This window comes from Gymnodraco acuticeps, unplaced genomic scaffold (genome assembly GCF_902827175.1).
Source record: "Gymnodraco acuticeps unplaced genomic scaffold, fGymAcu1.1, whole genome shotgun sequence".
Classification (NCBI taxonomy): Eukaryota; Metazoa; Chordata; class Actinopteri; order Perciformes; family Bathydraconidae; genus Gymnodraco; species Gymnodraco acuticeps.
In genome coordinates, this window is record NW_022990513.1 from 218,737 (window position 1) to 237,928 (window position 19,192).

Genomic DNA, 19,192 nt, shown 5'->3' on the forward strand with positions numbered 1-19,192 from the left:
GGAATGCTCTTCCCACAACTGTAAAGGAAAGTAAAACTATACTTACCTTCAAAACCTCTCTTAAAGAGCACCTTCGGGGGAGAGCATTGCAAAACTGGCCCCGGTAATGGTACAAATCTCAACCTGTCGTTCAATGGACAGCTTCCCCCCCCCCATCTATGTATATACTCACATTTTAGACTCTGTTACTAACTGTATATCTGTAGACTTGGTATGTCTTAAATGTCCGGTTAGGATGTATTAGAACGAAATCTAAAATGAAAATTGTAAATAAGCAATCTGTATGTAAAAAACCACCTGTATGTAAATTGTAAATAAGCCATCTGTATGTCAAATATGTATTATATGTCTTAAATGACATGATGAATTGGAAATGGGGGACCCTGATGTAAACAAGACGAAAGTCTTTCTCTGGTCTGCATCCCCTTAACAATTGTATGTTTTGAGCTGTACTGTACTGTACCCAATATACAAGCTGTTAATAAACTTTTCAATCAATCAATCAATCAATCACAGCAGTAAGATGAATGACCAGGAAGAAGAACTCCGGTCTGTGGAGACCAGGTCCCGGGCCTCAAGTCACAGGTCATCAACAAGGTCAAGCAAGTCATCTGCCAGTGCTGCAGCGACAAGGGCAAGAGCTAAAGCCGAAGCAGCAAAAATAAAGGTATCCTTCGCAGAAAGGGAGGCAGCCATGATGAGGCAGAAAGCAGAGGTGGAGGCAAACCTTTATGTTTTGAAGCTGGAAAGTAAAGCTGTGGCCGCATCTAAAGAGGCAGCCATATTTGAAGCAACTGCAGCAGATTTGGAAGAAGGACATCTTGGTGAGTTACAGGATGTAGCTCAGGAGGATCCAGCAAGACGCACAACAGAATACATTGATAAACATTAATTTTTACAAAACACTCACCAACAGTTTCAAAACGTGGAAACACAGAAACTCACTTCTCACAATAATGGACAGCAGGGCATACATTGGCCACACAATGGTGCAGATGAGCACAAACCCACTGAGGACCTACACTATGCATCGCTTCCTGTCTCTCCAGCATTCGTTCCAAATAACTACTCAGCTCCAACTCCTCATACTCCTGATCTTGCTCAGTATCTCGTGAGAAAAGAGAGTTCTGGGCTCCTTGCCTTTGATGATCGTCCAGAAAATTACTGGGCATGGAAATCATCATTCCAAGCAGTTAGAAGGGAGCTGTATCTGTCTGACCACGAAGAGCTCAACCTCCTTGTCAAATGGCTTGGCCCGGTGTCAGCAGCACATGCAAAGCGGATAAGGTCAGTGCACGTTTATAACCCCACAGCAGGTGTCAGTATGATATGGCGGCGCTTAGAGGAATGTTATGGATGCCCAGAGGTGATCGAAAATGCCCTTCTAAAACTAATAGAGACATTTCCAACCACCTCAAACAAAGACATCCACCAGCTCAGAGAGCTAGGTGACTTGCTACTGGAGATAGATGCCGCTAAATCTGGTGGATTCCTGCCTGGCCTAGCATATTTGGACACTGCAAGAGGTGTTAATCCAATAGTGGAAAAGCTTCCTTACAGTCTACGAGAGCGCTGGGTAACGCAAGGTTCCAGGTATAAGGAAGATTATCTTGTGCCTTTCCCACCTTTCAGCTTCTTTGTGAAATTTGTATGTGCCCAGGCAAAGATCAGAAATGATCCAAGTTTTGCATTCAGTCTCTCCTCTTTCCAAAGTGACATTAGAGTGGATAGAACACCTAAATACACTCCGAGAACAGCTGTTTCAGTTAGGAAAACTGAAGTGACTGCTTCTGCCTCACAGTCTAGCTCAGCTATCAAGACAGAGGAACCAGACAAACAATGCCCAGTGCATAACAAGCCTCATCCACTGTCAAAATGCCGTTGGTTTCGAGGAAGACACCTTGATGAGAGAATAACCTATTTAAAGGAGAAATCCATCTGCTTTCGATATTGTGAATCCACAAAGTATATTGCCAAAGATTGCGAGGCAACACTTAAATGCAAGGAGTGTGAAAGTGACAAACATACCTCAGCCATGCATCCTGGTCCAGCTCCTTGGTCGTTTGGTATGTTCAGACCTGAGAATGAGCAAAGCGGAGAGTCTGGAGGACAAAGGCCACCTGAAGTAACTTCCATGTGTACAGAAATCTGCTGTGGTGCTCCCAAGCCCAGATCATGCTCGAAAATCTGCTTGGTGAATGTATACCAGGCTGATTATCCCAACAAGTCACAAAGAGTGTATGCAGTGCTGGATGATCAAAGTAATCGGTCGTTAGCAAAATCACAATTCTTCGATCTGTTTGGCTTGAATGGCAATGCATCTCCCTATACTCTAACAACATGCTCAGGCAAAGTAGAGACAGCAGGAAGAAAAGCATGCAACATTATAGTGGAGTCACTTGATGGGAAAACTAAAGCAGCACTCCCTCCTCTGTTGGAATGTAACAACTTGCCTGACGACAGGTCAGAGATTCCCACTCCGGAGATCACACAGTATTTTCCACACCTCAGGCAAGTGACTGACAAGATTCCTCCCCTCGACACCAAGGCTCCTATTCTCCTTCTGCTCGGAAGAGACATTCTGCGTCTACATAAGGTGCGTGAACAGTGTAACGGGCCTCACAACTCACCCTACGCCCAGCGCCTTGACCTTGGCTGGGTCATAGTTGGAGAAATATGCCTGGATGGGACTCACAATTCAAACAATGTCAACGTCTACAAGACCCATGTCCTTCAAAATGGACGCCCATCCAGGAGAGGTTAAATGGTCCAGCCAAGCATCCTCTTCCAGCCCCATCTCACAGCCTGGAAAACGTCCTTTATGGAAGGTTAGATTGTATAGGAGAAAGTGTGTTTCGAAAAACACCTGATGACGACAAACCAGCCCTGTCTGTGGATGACAAGATCTTTCTCCGAATCATGGAAAACGAGGTGTAAATGGATGATGAAAACCACTGGGTGGCACCACTGCCCTTTCGCTTCCCCCGCAAGCCCCTTCCTAATAACAGGGAACATGCCTTGCAGCGTCTCTCCTCTCTCCAGCGCTCATTCAGAAGGAGACCAGACATGAAAGAGCATTTCTTTGACTTCATGCAGAAGGTCATTGACAACCACCAAGCCGAGCCAGCTCCACAACTGCAGCATGGACAAGAGTGCTGGTATTTGCCTACATTCGGTATTTACCACCCGCAAAAACCAGGGAAAATAAGAGTAGTTTTTTATTCCAGCTCTCAGTACAAAGGAGTGTCATTGAACGACGTTCTCCTCAGTGGACCCAACCTCAACAACACTCTAATTGGGGTCCTACTGAGATTCAGAAGGGAGCAAATAGCCGTCACAGCTGACGTAGAACAGATGTTCTATTGTTTCAAGGTCAGACAGGACCATCGCAACTTCCTGCGGTTTTTGTGGCACAGAGACAACGACCCAGATAAGGAGATTGTTGACTACTGGATGACAGTGCACGTGTTTGGCAACAGTCCATCACCAGCACTTTAGCAACATACGGGCTGAGAAAGGCTGCAGAGCAAGGGGAAACTGAACATGGCACAGACTCAAAGGAGTTTGTATTCAGGAACTTTTATGTCGATGATGGACTAATTTCAGTGTCAAAAGAAGATGAAGCCATTGATCTGCTACAGCGAACCAAGAGCCTACTGGCTGAGTCCAATTTGAGGCTTCGCAAAATAGCTTCAAACAGTGCCAGGGTCATGGAGGCCTTTCCTCTTGAAGAACGAACAAGCGACTTTAAAGATCTGGATCTGGGAGCCGACCCTTTGCCTCTCCAACGGAGTCTGGGCATAAACTGGGAACTCAATAATGACAGTTTCACCTTTAAAGTTTCACAGGACATTAAACCGTTCACTCGTCGAGGCATACTGTCCACTGTGAACAGTCTCTTTGATCCCCTGGGATTTGCATCTCCCATCACTGTGCAAGGCAAGGCGTTGGAAAGAGAACTTTCTTCAGAGCAGTACGAGTGGGACGTCCCACTCCCACCAGAGAAGGAAGCTCAGTGGAAAGCTTGGACTGACTCCTAACTGAGCTGGAACAGATTCAAGTACCAAGACCATATACCCCGGTCTCAATGTCATCTTGCAAACGAACAGAACTACAAGGGCAATTGCTGCCGTAGCATACCTACGTGTTCTTGACCCTGATGGGAAATGGCATGTAGGCTTTGTGATGGGCAAATCAAAGCTAGCTCCTTACCCATTGCACACCATACCTCGCCTGGAGCTGTGTGGGGCAGTCTTGGCGGTTGAACTGGCAGAACTAATCAAGTCTGAGATTGACTTGGAGTTGAAGGTAGTCAGGTTCTTCACGGACAGTCGCGTTGTTCTTGGCTACATCTACAACAATTCAAGGCGGTTCTACACCTACGTAGCTAACAGAGTAGCTCGCATAAGGAACAGTACTAACCCAGAACAGTGGCTCTATGTGAAAACTGAAGTGAACCCTGCTGACCACGGAACAAGGCCAATACCAGCAGCTTGTCTGATGTCATCTAGTTGGTTCTTTGGCCCTCAATTTCTCCGTCAGACAGACACAGAGCAAGAAAATAAGACTGAATCATTTGAACTTGTGCAACCAGAGACTGATAAAGAAATGTATCCTCAAGTTCTCTCTCTTGCAACCAAAGTCACAGAGCAGAGTATCGGATCACAACGGTAAGAGGTATGGCAACACTCATTCATGTAGCCAAGTCCTATTCCAGCAAGTCTCACACTGTAGAGTGCAATGGATGGCATCACTGCAAACAGTCACACACCTCAGAGCTCTCTCAGGCCAAAACAATCACCTTGAAGGCAGTGCAGCAGGATGTTTACAAGAACGAGGTGGACTGCGCAACTCAGGGCATTAATGTTCCTAGCCACAGCTCTCTTGTGAAACTGGACCCATTTCTTGACAAGGATGGATTGCTGAGAGTTGGGGGTCGCATCCATAAAGCCCAATTGGAAGACCAAGAGAAACATCCACTCATCCTGCCAGCCAGTCATCATGTTTCCACTCTCTTAGTCCGACACTATCATGATCAAGCAGCTCACCAAGGTCGCCATTTAACAGAGGGCGCACTGCACACTGCCGGTGTCTGGATAGTAGGAGGGAAGAGGTTCATTTCGAGTACAATATTCAAATGTGTCATCTGCAGGAAGTTAAGAGGCAAGTTTGAGGTTCAGAAAATGTCTGATCTGCCTGCTGACAGACTGTCCATGGATCCACCTTTTACACATGTAGGTCTTGATGTCTTTGTTCCATGGAGTGTGATAACTCGTCGCACAAGAGGTGGTGCTGCTGAGAGTAAAAGATGGGCAGTCATTTTCACATGTCTCAGTACGAGAGCTGTTCACTTGGAGGTTATTGAAACCATGACCACCTCAAGTTTCATTAATGCCTTGAGGCGCTTCCTGTTGATTCGTGGACCTGTCAAACACCTCAGGTCAGACAGAGGCACAAACTTTATTGGAGCATGCAGAGAGCTTCAGATAAACACGGACGCAAGGACTATCTGCAAGACCATGGTTGTACATGGATATTTAACGCACCTCATTCCTCACATATGGGTGGAGCTTGGGAGAGGATGATTGGTGTGGCTCGACGGGTCCTTGATGCACTGCTGTTGAAGAATAAGGATAAACTGACCCATGAAGTCCTGGCCACTTTGAAGGCTGAAGTTATGGCCATCATGAACGCCAGGCCTCTGGTTCCCATCTCTTATGATACAGACCTTCCTGAGATACTCTCACCTGCTACTCTTCTAACCCAGAAGGCGAGTGTGACACCCACACCCCCGGGGGACTTTGAACTGGATCACCTATGTAAGGTACAGTGGCGCCAGGTTCAGAGCTTGGCGAACTCCTTCTGGAAACGGTGGAAGCAGGAGTATCTGGCAACTCTTCAGCCTCGGAGGAAGTGGACCGAGGAGCGGCCTAATCTCCAGGACGGTGACGTTGTTTTGTTAAAGAACGTTCAAGCACAACGTAATGACTGACCTCTTGGTCTGATAGTAAAGGCCATTCCAAGTTCGGACGGCAAGGTGCGAAAGGTCATGGTGAAGACCTTAGGTCAAGGGACAGCGAAAGAGTACCTTAGGCCCATCAGCGATGTGGTGTTACTGATACCAAGGGTAAAGAGATGTAAATAGTGGAAAAAGGTTTACCAAGCGGGGAGTGTTCTGACACCATAGTGTATTGGCAACCCCTAGTGGCAAAATTCGGTACTATAGCTTTAAGGCACCAGATAGCGCGACTCCTTCTTGTGTTTTAGTTTACTCAGCAAAGCCATGCAGAGCACATCGTAGCTCAGTTCTATGCCACAGATCATTTTGTTTTAATCCTTGGAGTAGATCTATCTGTAAGTATACAAACTTACCTGTGTGCCAAGTTATGTTTCAAAAATGTGGTTTAATTGATTGTGTGGTTTCAATGTGTAAGATAAGCTAAGCTAACTAGCTGCTAAGCTAACGGACATAGCTCATTCTTAGCATAGGCTGTTGATTATACTGCACTCTATTTGCATTATGTTGCACATGTATTATTTCTAGGGCCGGGACTCGATTAAAAAAATTAATCTAATTATTAGAGGCTTTGTAATTAATTAATCGAAATTAATCGCATTTTTAATCACATATAAATATTTGACCTAAGAACAGTGAGAAGCAATTTTTTTCACATGGATTTTAGTATACCATTAGGCGCATTCACACCGCAGTACTTTTCCCACAAAGGTTCATGAGAATTTAGTTCATGAGAACTCTTTGAACCTGGGGGTGGATAGGCAAATGAAGCCGCTGACGTCACTTCTTCTTCTTCTGCTTTGGGTTTACTGGCAGGCCGCAAACCACTTCACGGCGTATACTGCCGCCCAAAGTCCCCGGCCGAAAGTCCCCGGAGTTGGGGACTGGCTTCAGTAGAAGCTGCTGGGAGTCCCAGCAGCCTTCCGAGTAAATCGCCAGACGCCGACACCTCCTCATCTCCACCGCTCCCATGTTTTATTTTGTGTTGCCATAAGTTAGTCTCTCTGCGTTTCTGCGCTGGGCTAATGCTAATAATGCTAATGCGAGGATAATAAAATGGCGGCTTCACAAAACTTTTTGGGAGTTTTACGGGGCGTGGTTTGCAATCCGCCCAGCCAATCAGAAATATAGCTCTTTTCTCACAAGAGAGCCGTACGAAAGTCCCTGCTCTCTAGCAGCTCTCTGCTCTCTAGCAGGGACTTTCGTGGGGGTAAAAAGGTTCTCATTAACTAATTTTAGTACCGGCTCTTTTTGGTGTGAACGCGATAAAAGAGGCTAACGTCCACGCTAGCTTCCACGCTAGCTGCTATATGTTTTGCATTGAGGTGATACTTGAGGCTTGATGTGCTGCGGTGATATGCGAATTCCTTTTTGAATAATTTGCACACAACCGTGCTCTTATCGACGCTTCCATCCGTCCGTTTTTTAAAACAACATTTCCCACTGTTGTTCACTGTGGTTTGTTGTTGTCTGAAGTCATGAACGTTAGTTGGTGCTCCAGTATAATCGGTACGCCTGAAACTCATCCAGTGAGAAACGTTCCGCGGTGCAAAAATAAGTGCGATTAAAATGCGTTAATTTTTTTAACGCGTTAATTTTTGTGTGATTAATTAATCTTAATTAACGCGTTAAAGTCCCGGCCCTAATTATTTCAATTGTGTAACTTGTGTTGTATTTTTCTGTTTATTTTTGCAGTTTTACAATTTCAAGACTCAGTAAAAGTAAACTCAACAACTGTCTTCTGAGTCTTTGTTCGCTATCTGTTAAGCTATGCAGTGCGATGCATACGCAAGGGCAGAATAGATAGCATACATAATATAATAAATTATTCTCGCAAATAACAGATGGGAGAATGAGTAAAACAATGGGTGGTGGAATTTAAATCTACTGCGGTTATTTGTATTTGGTATTAACTCCAAACTCTCATAATAGACAATGATGCAGTTCACTGCTTTTAAAATGCCACAAAAGAGATCGGCGCCGTCAATTAAGCGCTGCTTCAACAGAGGTGAGTCCATGTTTTTCCTACTTCTCGCTTAGCTTCGCTCAATTGTCTTGCTTGCTGAAGAGAAAAGGATGACAGTCAGGAGGCGAGGCCTCGTTTTATACGGTGGGATGCACACGTATTCAGGTAGGCCCGCCCCGGGAACGGCTACGGTTATAGAAGTCCCTGGATGAATGCATGATATGATCAAGGGGTAGCAGTGGCGTAGCTGTGGGTGGGCCTGGGCCTGGGCCCACCCACATGCACATCTGGCCCACCCACAGCCAATCAGCGCTTCATAGCGCAGAGCCGGGAAGCCCAGAAGGAAGTGCCACAAACTGCAGTTCATCTAGTGGCCGACAGGGGATGGATGCAAAAAGGAGCAATTCCCATAGACCCCCATGTTAAAATGCCCAACTTTACAGCAGAAATAAACATGTTTCTAGCCTGGATCCAATAAAACTTATTCTGGATATAGTTAAATTCCACCTTCATGACAATGGAATAGGGAGTGCATTTTTTTACCGTGAGTTTTTATAGTAAGTAAAGTAACTTTTGCCGTGAGTGAATGAAAGTATTATTTCTTCTTGAGGTCTGCAGTTTAGCGTGTACACATTTGCTGAATATGAAAACACTCAGTGTGTGCCCACTGTGCGACTGTCAAGGATAAACAACCTGTGGCCCCCGATATATGTCGTATTATTGCTACACAAACATTACATTACAGTTTAAGTGTCGCCAACTCCGTTTCTAATATGCAAAAAGACAGCAAAATGCGTCTGATTATTTTTAGTATTTTAGATCTTTCCAATCCAGTCGAGAGATCTCTCTCCCCCGTCTGTGTGCGAGGGGGCGGGGCAGTTTACACACACCCAGCTGCTACATGCAGCAACACACACACGGAGGAGATGGCGGAGAGAACGCGCTCCGAGGTGTGGTTAAACTATAGCCGTCTCGATGTGGACAATACTCGTTACCAAAGTGCAATAAGAGTTTATCATGTCAGGGCGGTAACACGAGCAATTTGTCTAAACATTTAGCAAAAGTGCTCCACATCCAGACGGAGGAATGCACCGGGTTCCACTGTCTTTCTAGTAGCTCTGTAGCCCCGTCCACGAGTAACGTTTCCCCGTCAGGTGTTATGTATGCTAGCAGCAACACACGGAGTTTACTACATTATACAAACATGGGTTAATGATTAGAGGAAACTGAGTTATTTATTTTGTTAAAGTTTCAGCTATTCTGTTTACAATTCTGTCATCAGATTATTTAATACGATTTGTTAAAACATTGTTGTTTCTTTTGATGTGAAATATTATGTATTTCATTTAAATAAAAAGCAATGTTAGTTTTGTTCACAATTTGTTTAGTTAGTTTACCTTATTTTTTTTCTCCAAAAGAACCGATAAAAGTAGGTGTTAAAGGACCGGGTTGATAAGCGCTACCGATAAATATAGTAGTACCGTTAAAACCTTAACGATACCCAGTGCTTGAATTGGAATGAAAAAGGTGCCAGTACTCTAAAATCAGCAACTTTTTCAAGTCAATTTTATATATAGGCTACAGCCCACAAACAAGAATTTGGCTACTATAATGCTGGTGGGTTTGTCTCTTTACTACTGTATATTTTAGAAAGGTTCACTGTACTTAACATTTTTTATGATAGGCAGCGGATATGGCTAAAGCTCAGTAAGGTCAATATTAACTGAAAATATAGCAATCAAAGTCTAGATCTTCTGCTGAAGACACATGAAGCAGAGACCTTTCAGGTGAGAGCCCCTCTGGTGGTGTTCAACATTAATGACAAGAAAACAAAGCTCTGGTCAGAAGCATTTTTTATAAAAAGCTTTAACAAAATTAAGTATTTCTGTACATTTTGAATGCAATCTAACTTTCCAACTCAGAAAACGAAAAAGTGCCAAAAGTCTTCTCACATGGCTGAGCTGCTTTGCAATATACTTCACCACTGAAGAATACAAATATGTATAAAGTAAACTATGATGCAATCTAACTTTCCAACTCAGAAAAATGATAAAGAGCATGAACAAAGAACATGTAAAAACAAATGCAAAATTTGCACAATCTAAAATGAGAAACTGTAACTGCAAGTAACAAAGTCTGAGCCATGGTAAAGAGTTACATTGAACACCAAGCTGATCAGATAACTCCCTGGTTGGTCTGAAGTCCTTCTATCTCCAGGATCTGTACAAATCGGCACATTATGCCAAAAGTCTTCTCACTGGGTGAGCTGCTTTGCAATATACTTCACATTGTTAGAAAAGGCTCCAGAAGGCCTTGGGGACATCAGTATCAGGGGCTGGAGCTGGACAGGCTCTTTCATCAGCATTTCTCCTTCCCTTTGCCAGCCAGGACCTCACATACTGTTCCGGATTGAACTGTCCTAGTGATGGTCCATTACATTTAATGAAAACCAGGCTGGACAGTCGGCTGACAGAGAGAGCATTCCTTTTTGCAGTAAGGATATCGTTCATGCAGCTGAATGCCCGCTCACACTCACTAGTGGAGACAGCGATGGTTCGGACTGCTTTCAGTAGAGGCTCCATGGCAGCAGGTGTACGGGATGCCCTGGTTTCCTTGTATTCGCGAAAGCCCTGAACAGTCTCTCTTCTGTCCACTTTCAGCACTTCGCACAAACGTAGCACCTCTACGTCCCCATACTGTACGTCTAACTCCTCTTCAGGCCAACTTCCAGGATGGATAACTTTCATGTCCTGGATTAGCTGATTGTCCCGGGCCTCCCGGCCATGTAATGGGATTTCTCTTGTGCTGACATGAGAGGAGGTTGTGGAAGTCATTCTGTGTCTCAGATTCTCTACCATACTGTGGAAAAACTGACCTGCATGAATCTGTACAAGCCTGCCATTCTCACGCAGGGCAACACCCTTGAAGGACTTCTCAGCTAGAGCTGTATGAACTGTAGTCATGTGTGGGCCAGGCATGGTGACCATGGATTCAAAAACTCGTATTTCTCGAGTTAAGAGCCTATCTGCTGTAGGCAGTGTCATCTCTCTTTTTTGGAGTTGCCGAGAGAGGTCGCTGAGCTCTGTGAGCGCATCGTACATCAGTCCCAGATTGCTGACAAACGTTGCAGATGTGAGCACATCATCCAGGCCCTTGTACTTTGCTCTGTCTCTGGAATCCCTGCTCGTGTCGTTTGCAGCATTTGTGAAGTGATCATGAAGCACTCGGTAGTTTTCCCAGACTGCTCTGACGCTCCTTTCACTTGAAGCCACCCAGCGGATGGACAAAACACGCCCTATCACCAGGAGACACTGTCCGACTGCTTGCGCACACTGCGCTAACTGCCTCTGATTTTTGGGGGAGGCATGGAACAAGGAATAGAGTTTGTCAAAAAAGATCTGGAAATGATTGAGCCCTGAGACCTCCTTGACCACATCCCCGACTGCCAGCTCTAGACGATGATTGGAGCAGTGCCACACAAACAGACTTGGGAATTTACTACACAACTGGGTAGCAACGCCTGTTCTCTTCCCTAGCATGACTGAAGCCCCATCACATGCAAAAGAAACGAAACATTGACCTAAAAAGTCCTCGTTAAAATCTCTTCCAAGACACTCCATTAACGCCTTTGTGATGTCATCAGCCGTTGTTCCATCCAACTCGATCAGCTCCCAAAAAAACGTTTCGGGCTCAGCATCAGCTAATGCTGAGCGTAGACACACAACAAGCACCGTTTTACCACTAATAGTGGTAGATTCATCGACCAAAACACAGAGTTTTCTTTGGTTTTCTGTAATGTCTTTTGCCATTTTTTTCTTCAGCTCATGAGCTATGTGGTCGATGATTTCGCCACAGGTTTTATTGGAGTGCAAAACCCTGCCCACGTTCAGCCCATTCAGTTTCTGTACATTCAAATCAATTGGCATGTCTGTGAATGGCTATGTTTGCCAATTTTATATGCCGTTCGAAAAACTCTGATAGTGGTGTCTAATTCAGATTTATGCATAGACTGCACTTGATGTTGAATAGTTTCACGTGAAGCAGATGTAAGGATGTCAGCAGCTTTTACATGGGCTTGTGATTCTTTATGTTCTTTGATTTTTTTTCTCAGGCTAGCTTGTTGTTTGCCCTTGTCAACACCGAAATGAGACACTGCACACTCACCCCATTCAGTTGACAGTTTCAGTCCTTGTCCAGTGTGTATTCCCAAAGATTTGACATCTCTGCATATCCGACATCCTAGCTTCTTATCTTTAAGAAGGAGCCATGCATTGGTCTTGCAAAAATATTGCACCTGGTCCGTTGTCCAGCTGCTCCAGCAGTCAGGTGCATCGCTTTGCCCGGTGTTGGTGGTGGCAGTTGAGCCAGCAGCATCTAACGTTAGAGGCTCTGGAGGAGGCGGCGGAGCTAGTGCTAATGCTAATTCACTAGAACTTGGAGCAGGAGGATCAACCAAAGAAAGCTCCCCATCAGACACAATTTCCAACACAGGCACAGCATTCTCTGTATTTTAAGTTTCTTCCGGCGACAACCGCTGTCTTTTTGCACTTTTATTAATCCAAGCTAACATTTTAGAAATGCTAATTTGTGACGTGACTTGCTTTCCTTCTCTCGGGGGCGTGCCTGCTCTGTTCTATCACTCTACATAGCCACCCACTGGGTGGGAGTTGCACTGCATAAACACAACACACGTGCATCTAGGTATGTATGTATAAACAGTTTTCAGTATGTTGTTACTTCGGCATTATTATTATTATTATTTTGAAACGTGTATTACTATTAAATCACGGTCAAATAGGTTAATTTTGACATAGTCGTTTCCACCACAGTATTTACATGGAGAAGATAAGCCCCGCCCCCTCTCCAGCACGTTCTGTTTGAATGACAGGAGTAAACAGCTGACAGCCGCTGTGAAACTCCAGCGGTTAGAGCGATGAGAATGTCCGTTCGGCACCTCATGACGCATCTACTGAGTACCGGGCGGCTGTATATATATATATATATGGATGTATAATAAGAACGGCGGGAGAGTGTTGAGTACTGGCACGGTGCATGAGTACCGGAGTACCGCCAGCATGCCGGTACTGAGCAAGAAGTGCCGGTACTCCATGGGTCAGAACCAGAAGTGCCGGTACTGCGTACCGTTGAGTACCGGCCCAATTCCAGCACTGACGATACCCATCCCTATGTGGATGTCAGTTTTACACACATTCTGAGGCCGCCGTGCCTATGTTTTTGTTTTCACTGCTAATTTATGCTTATGTTCTATTAGTGCATTAAACAATCATTAATGAAGTTTCAGCTCAGACCCCACGCTTAATATGTCTCCCCCTGGCCCACCTACATTTCTCCAGGCCCACCCACACAATAATTCCTGGCTACGCCACTGAGGGGTAGTACCCATAGAGTCCAGTAGAGGGCGGAGCCTGTGAGAGATATAACAGTTCCTCTAACCATTAGGACATAATTCTTTACAGCGTACAATTAAAGTATTGCTGAAAATGTAATTTCCAGAATTCTGAATTAAGCAATGTGTGCAGTCACTGTGGTGTTCTTTAGGTATTATTTTATCAGTGGCATTAAACTGACCTTCATTTATAAATAGCTGGTCAATATTAATGAAACACAATGCCACCTCCACATGTACTGGAGCTATAAATGGAAAAATACTCCTGTTACACACTCCAGCATAAAACTGCAGCTCTGAACTGTGGAGTGACCCTCAGCGGCCGCAGGACAGGATAAGTCTGTCGCCATTGTTTATTAACTTGACTTTGTCCATTCAGCTTCAGTACAACATTTATTTCCGCATAGAACAGCAGGAGCAAAACAGTGAAAGTCAATGTCATTATCGTTTGAGTTCTATCAAGCAACTATGATCTCGGTAAACACGTGTTTAACTCACCAGAATGCGTGACTCCACCACGACTCCTTAACACCGCATTGCGTGGTGGAGTCACGAACTTTGCTACATTTACGTGTCTGCACCACGCAAACAACGCCAATGTAAAGTGAATGAGGCTCCTTTGTCGTGGTGCACACACGCATTTCTACAACGTACAGCAGTGAGCTTTTATTCTATAAAACGTTTTTTAAATCGACTTTATAGCTTGTAGTAACTCACGGGAGGCTTCTTTTATTTTATTTGTATTCATAATAATTTGTATTTTTCGTCAGAATGTATTATGGTGCATTAGTTACACATTTTTGTTCTCAAAAAACAGTGCATTGTGTGTAATACGGGAGTGGCTATATACAGGACCGTCCTGTACACAACGCCAAATGGCTATATACAGGACCGTCCTGTACACAACGCCAAATGACTATATACAGGACCGTCCTGTACACAACCCTCTGAAATGGCTATATACAGGACGGTCCTGTATATAAGGTCTCTGAAATGGCTATATACAGGACCGTCCTGTATACAAGCTCCGAAATGGCTATATACAGGACGGTCCTGTATAGCCTCGGCCGTGTAATACAACTGTGATTTTTATTAAATTAGTTAGTTTTTAAGGAAGGCCAGAGCTTCAGCTGTGTCCAATAGATTGTTCCCTTTAGTTAACGTTTTTTAAAAGAACATTATATTCCGATTTGATCATGTCCCCTTTATTGTATTACGGAGAGCAATGTGAGCGTCAATTCCCATTGGATAACGGAGGATTTTACACCCGGAAGTAAGTATTCTCTTTACTGTCGATTGATTTGACAGTGATATCTGCACTACTCATCAACTTAAACACACCAGGTTATCATTATTGATTACACAACATTGATTGGTTTAAATTGTGTACAATGCTTTTGTATTTTTCCTCTTCGATTCAGAGAAACAAATATTTGTTCAGTTTAGGATGGCCGAAGACACTACACTACCCAGAATCCTCAGCTATTGTTCCGCTTTGCCTCAAGCTCTGTGATTGGTTGACCTCCAACTGCATTCCATATGAAAAAAGCGTTTCTTAAAAGATAAAATCATACTTTATTCAGCAGTGCTTGCTTTACTCTTTGAAAGTCATCACATTAATGCATTGTAATAAATGGTTCGGCTGCATTAAATATTACACATCTGTCGTAGTTCTTTATTTTTATTTATCTACAGAGATCTGGCCTCAGAATAGACCGGAAACTATTATCTTACAGTTCTGTTTTAATTTCACAATAAAGTTAGTAGTAATAATTTGTTTTGATATTATTGTTTTTTATACTAGTATAACTACTAGACCACTGGGTCATGTTAAGACCATCTTTTCTGTGTTACTGTGGGGTTTTTCCATCGCTTTTGTGTTACAAATATCAAAACAATAACAGAATATATCCGTCGTAAACTAAACCAGAAACAGCAGTATATTTTATTTTGTTAACACTGTAAACTTGACAGCTTTTTGACCCGCACCTCCTACTGGTTAAAGCACGTTATTACACGTTTAGAGTATTGCAATGCAGGTAGATTGTGTTGCTTTTTAATGACTGTTTAAAATGCCTTTTTCTTAATGTCTTTCATTTTTGTAAAGCACTTTTTAATGTGTTATATTTGATGAAAACATTTAAATATTAAGAGTACATACAAAATAGTGGGAAAGTAGAAGGTCAATGATATAAATATAGAATAGAAAATATCAAGAAGATACTGTAAGTGATCTCTACAATAAAACAGTTTAGTGCCTGATAGGAGGATGTGCAAAACAGACAAACTAATAAGGCTTTATTTAAACATTAAAGAATACTTTAGGTTAAGGTCTTCTTTTAAATAAGAAAAAAGCTTTGGGGGTATCTATCTACAGATAAATATTACATTACATTACATTGCATTTAGCTGACGCTTTTATCCAAAGCGACTTACAATAAGTGCCTATTAAGCCTGACAAAGTACTTAACGTCTAATATATTGCATGGTTTGTTTTGGAACTTGACAATCAACTTTCCAGCAATGTTAACTATATTGAAGCACTTATTTTAACTGATATTATACATATTGATTATACTCTTATAAGATGTATGTAGATAGAATAAGAAATGTGCAGAATATGTTTAAAGCTTTAGATATACACACATATCGATAGATGTCTTGTAATGCACTGTTGAGGAACCTGTGACCCAAGTTTTTAAATAATCATTTAAAACAAACTACGTATAGCTACCACATTATAACTGAATGAATGTAAAATGTAAGTATACAGTTATGAAGACATATCTGACATTTCCACTGGGTGACTAATTGCAATTGATGTTGACACCATCTCACAACACTCCTAAAATAACTTTACTTTCTGAAGCACAATTTAAAATGTATGCTGTTTAAAATCTCAAATTAGATATATTGTCCATCTATATTTTGATTATTATTTAATGGAAACCGTCCATAATCAAAGAGTCACTTGAAGTCAATCAAATACTTATTTCACTTCAGGGTGATAGCAGGACACCCCATCTAGTCAATCAGAGAAATTCAGGACAATCTGATGTAGAATTTCAAAATAAAATACTTTTGAAATCTCATATATGAGCTATCATCCTTCTGTTTTTATACAAGAATAAATAAAAAATTGTCAAATTATCAAAGACTTATTTCACTCCAGGGTGATAGCAGAACACCCCATCTAGTCACTCAGAGAGAATCAGGACAATCTGATGTATAATTTCAAAATAAAAGACCTTTGTAGTCTCATATATGAGCTATCATCCCTCGGTTTTTAGATAAGAATAAAACAAAAACTATCCAGTATCAAAGTCTTATTTCACTTCAGGGTGATAGCAGGTGACCCAATCTAATCACTCAGAGAGAATCAGGACAATCTGATGTACAGTTTCAAAATAAAAGACCTTTGAAGTCTCATATGAGCTATCGTCCGTTTGCATCCAACAGTTCAAATGTTCGAATTACATTGAACCAGAATTGTCCCGCTTTTGTCTTTAACAGTGAAGAAAATTGGATATGTTAATGATATATTGACCGCAAAACTCAAAATGTCCCCGGTTTTAATTTTGAAAATCTGGTCACCTTACTCCAACATCCAATCACAGAGCTTGAGGACAAATCATGGGGTTTGTCAAGCAAAGCACATGGTGTAGTCCCAAACGATAGCTGAGGATTCTGGGTAGTGTAGAGTCTTCAGCCATCCTCAACTGAACAAATATGTGTTTCTCCGAATCGAAGGGGAAAATTACAAAAGCATTGTACACAATTTAAACCAATCAATGTTGTGTAATCAACAAGGATAACCTGGTGTTTTTGAGTGGATGAGTAGTGCAGATATCACTGTAAACTCAATCGACAGTAAGGGGAATACTTACTTCCGGGTGTACAATTCTCCGTTATCCAATGAGAATGGACGCTCACATTGCCTTTAAGGGCAGCCGACACAAACGAATGCCGTGCTTCCATCCATCCATCCATCCATCTTCTCCCGCTTATCCGTGGTCGGGTCGCGGGGGTAGCAGTTCCAGCAGAGAGCCCCAAACTTTCTTTTCCCTGGCGACATCAACCAGCTCTGACTGGGGGATCCCAAGGCGCTCCCAGGCCAGCGAAGAGATATAATCCCTCCACCTGGTCCTAGGTCTACCCCTTGGTCTCTTCCCAGCTGGACGTGCCTGGAACACCTCCCTAGGGAGGCGCCCAGGTGGCATCCTAACTAGGTGCCCGAACCACCTCAACTGGCTCCTTTCGACGCGAAGGAGGAGCGGCTCAACTCCGAGTCCCTCCCTGATGACCGAACTTCTCACCTTATCCCTAAGGGAGACACCAGCCACCCTGCGGAGAAAACCCATCTCGGCCGCTTGTATCCGTGCTTCCATGAGCGTCAAATCCCGCCGCAGATGGGAATACATTGCAATCAGTTGAAAGCTATTTGCGTCCCTTTATGAAACTGAAGGAGCCTAGGAGCGTCACAACTGGACGCCACGGACACTGACCAAACGTCGCTCCTGGACGCTTAGGGAGTGAGAGTGTGTTGCACAGACACAGGTAAACAGAGAGAGACAGACACAGCACACAGGTGGCCTGTGTCTCTATTGTCATACATATTACAAAATATATTCAAAACTCACTATTCACTCTTCAGGTGGGTCGTGTGACTCTGGCACCTGTTCGACTTGTACCTCAATGCGAGGGCGTTTAAGAACAAATCTATCCATCCGAAATATACAATTAATTCTAGAAGTTCTGCTGTCTGTCGGCAATTTACTCGGCGCGAGTTTGGGGACTTTTCACTGTGAACGTGACGTATCAGTAATGCGTATCAGACCCAACGTTTCGTTGCTCTGATTGGTTGTAGGTCTATTCAAATTGACATTTTGATCTGACCGCGGCTGTGCTGATATTATAACGTGAGAGAATTTCCACACCTTTAGTGTATATAACTCCCCCACTACTTAGACTATTCCTTGCACCCCTCTAGCATAAGCCTGAATGGTCTCAACCATATTGCGTCAGTAACGTGCACTTGTTGTTACAGCAGGATCAGTTTGTGTGTTGTGGACACGACCGGTAGATTTTCGCAATCCGTGTTGTCAACATGCTTACTTTAACATACTTTTTCCTGGTCGGGCTAAGGTAGGGCTAAGCCATTTCTTGGTATGGCTGTAGCCTACCCCAGCCATACCCTGGAGCCGCCACTTCCTGCGTCAGATTCACTATCTGGTGGCTTAGCTGCCATTTTATTTTGAGTTCATTTACAGTTTTATTTCCTTGTCATTTTCGCCACTACAGTATATCAGTGATACAGTCTGTGGCTCATCCCTCCCTTTCCATAGCCTTGACTACTCCAAATACCTCCTGGCTGGTCTACCTTTATTGCCATCCGACCTCTGAAGCTAATTCAGAATCAGCAGCCTGACTTGTTCTCCCACACTGCACTGCTCCTCTGCTCCCTCACTGCCGAATCCTCTTCAAGACACTGGTACCCGCATAGCGTGTTGTGAATGGATCCAGTTCTTCCTACATCCAGGACATGGTTAAACCATACATTCCAGCACGTGCACGTCGCTCTGCAAGTGTGGATTCTTGGAGAGGTCCCAGTTCACCTCCTGGGCCCTGCCGTGGTGCCCTTGAGCAAGGCACCGGACAACCCCCACTCCCAGTGCTCCCCGGGCACTGTACAATAGCTGCCCACTGCTCCTAGTACTAGGATGGGTTAAAAGCAGAGACTACATTTCAGTGCTCTGCATGTGTGACCATTAAAGAGGGTTTCATCGTCCAATTCTATCTATCA

At 43.5% G+C, this 19,192-nt stretch overlaps 1 protein-coding gene across 1 annotated transcript in view; it reads right to left on the minus strand.

Moving 5' to 3' along the window:
* Positions 1–19,192, minus strand: part of spire2 (spire-type actin nucleation factor 2) — a 113,447-nt gene that overhangs the window by 53,885 nt on the left and 40,370 nt on the right. The window lies entirely within an intron of this gene.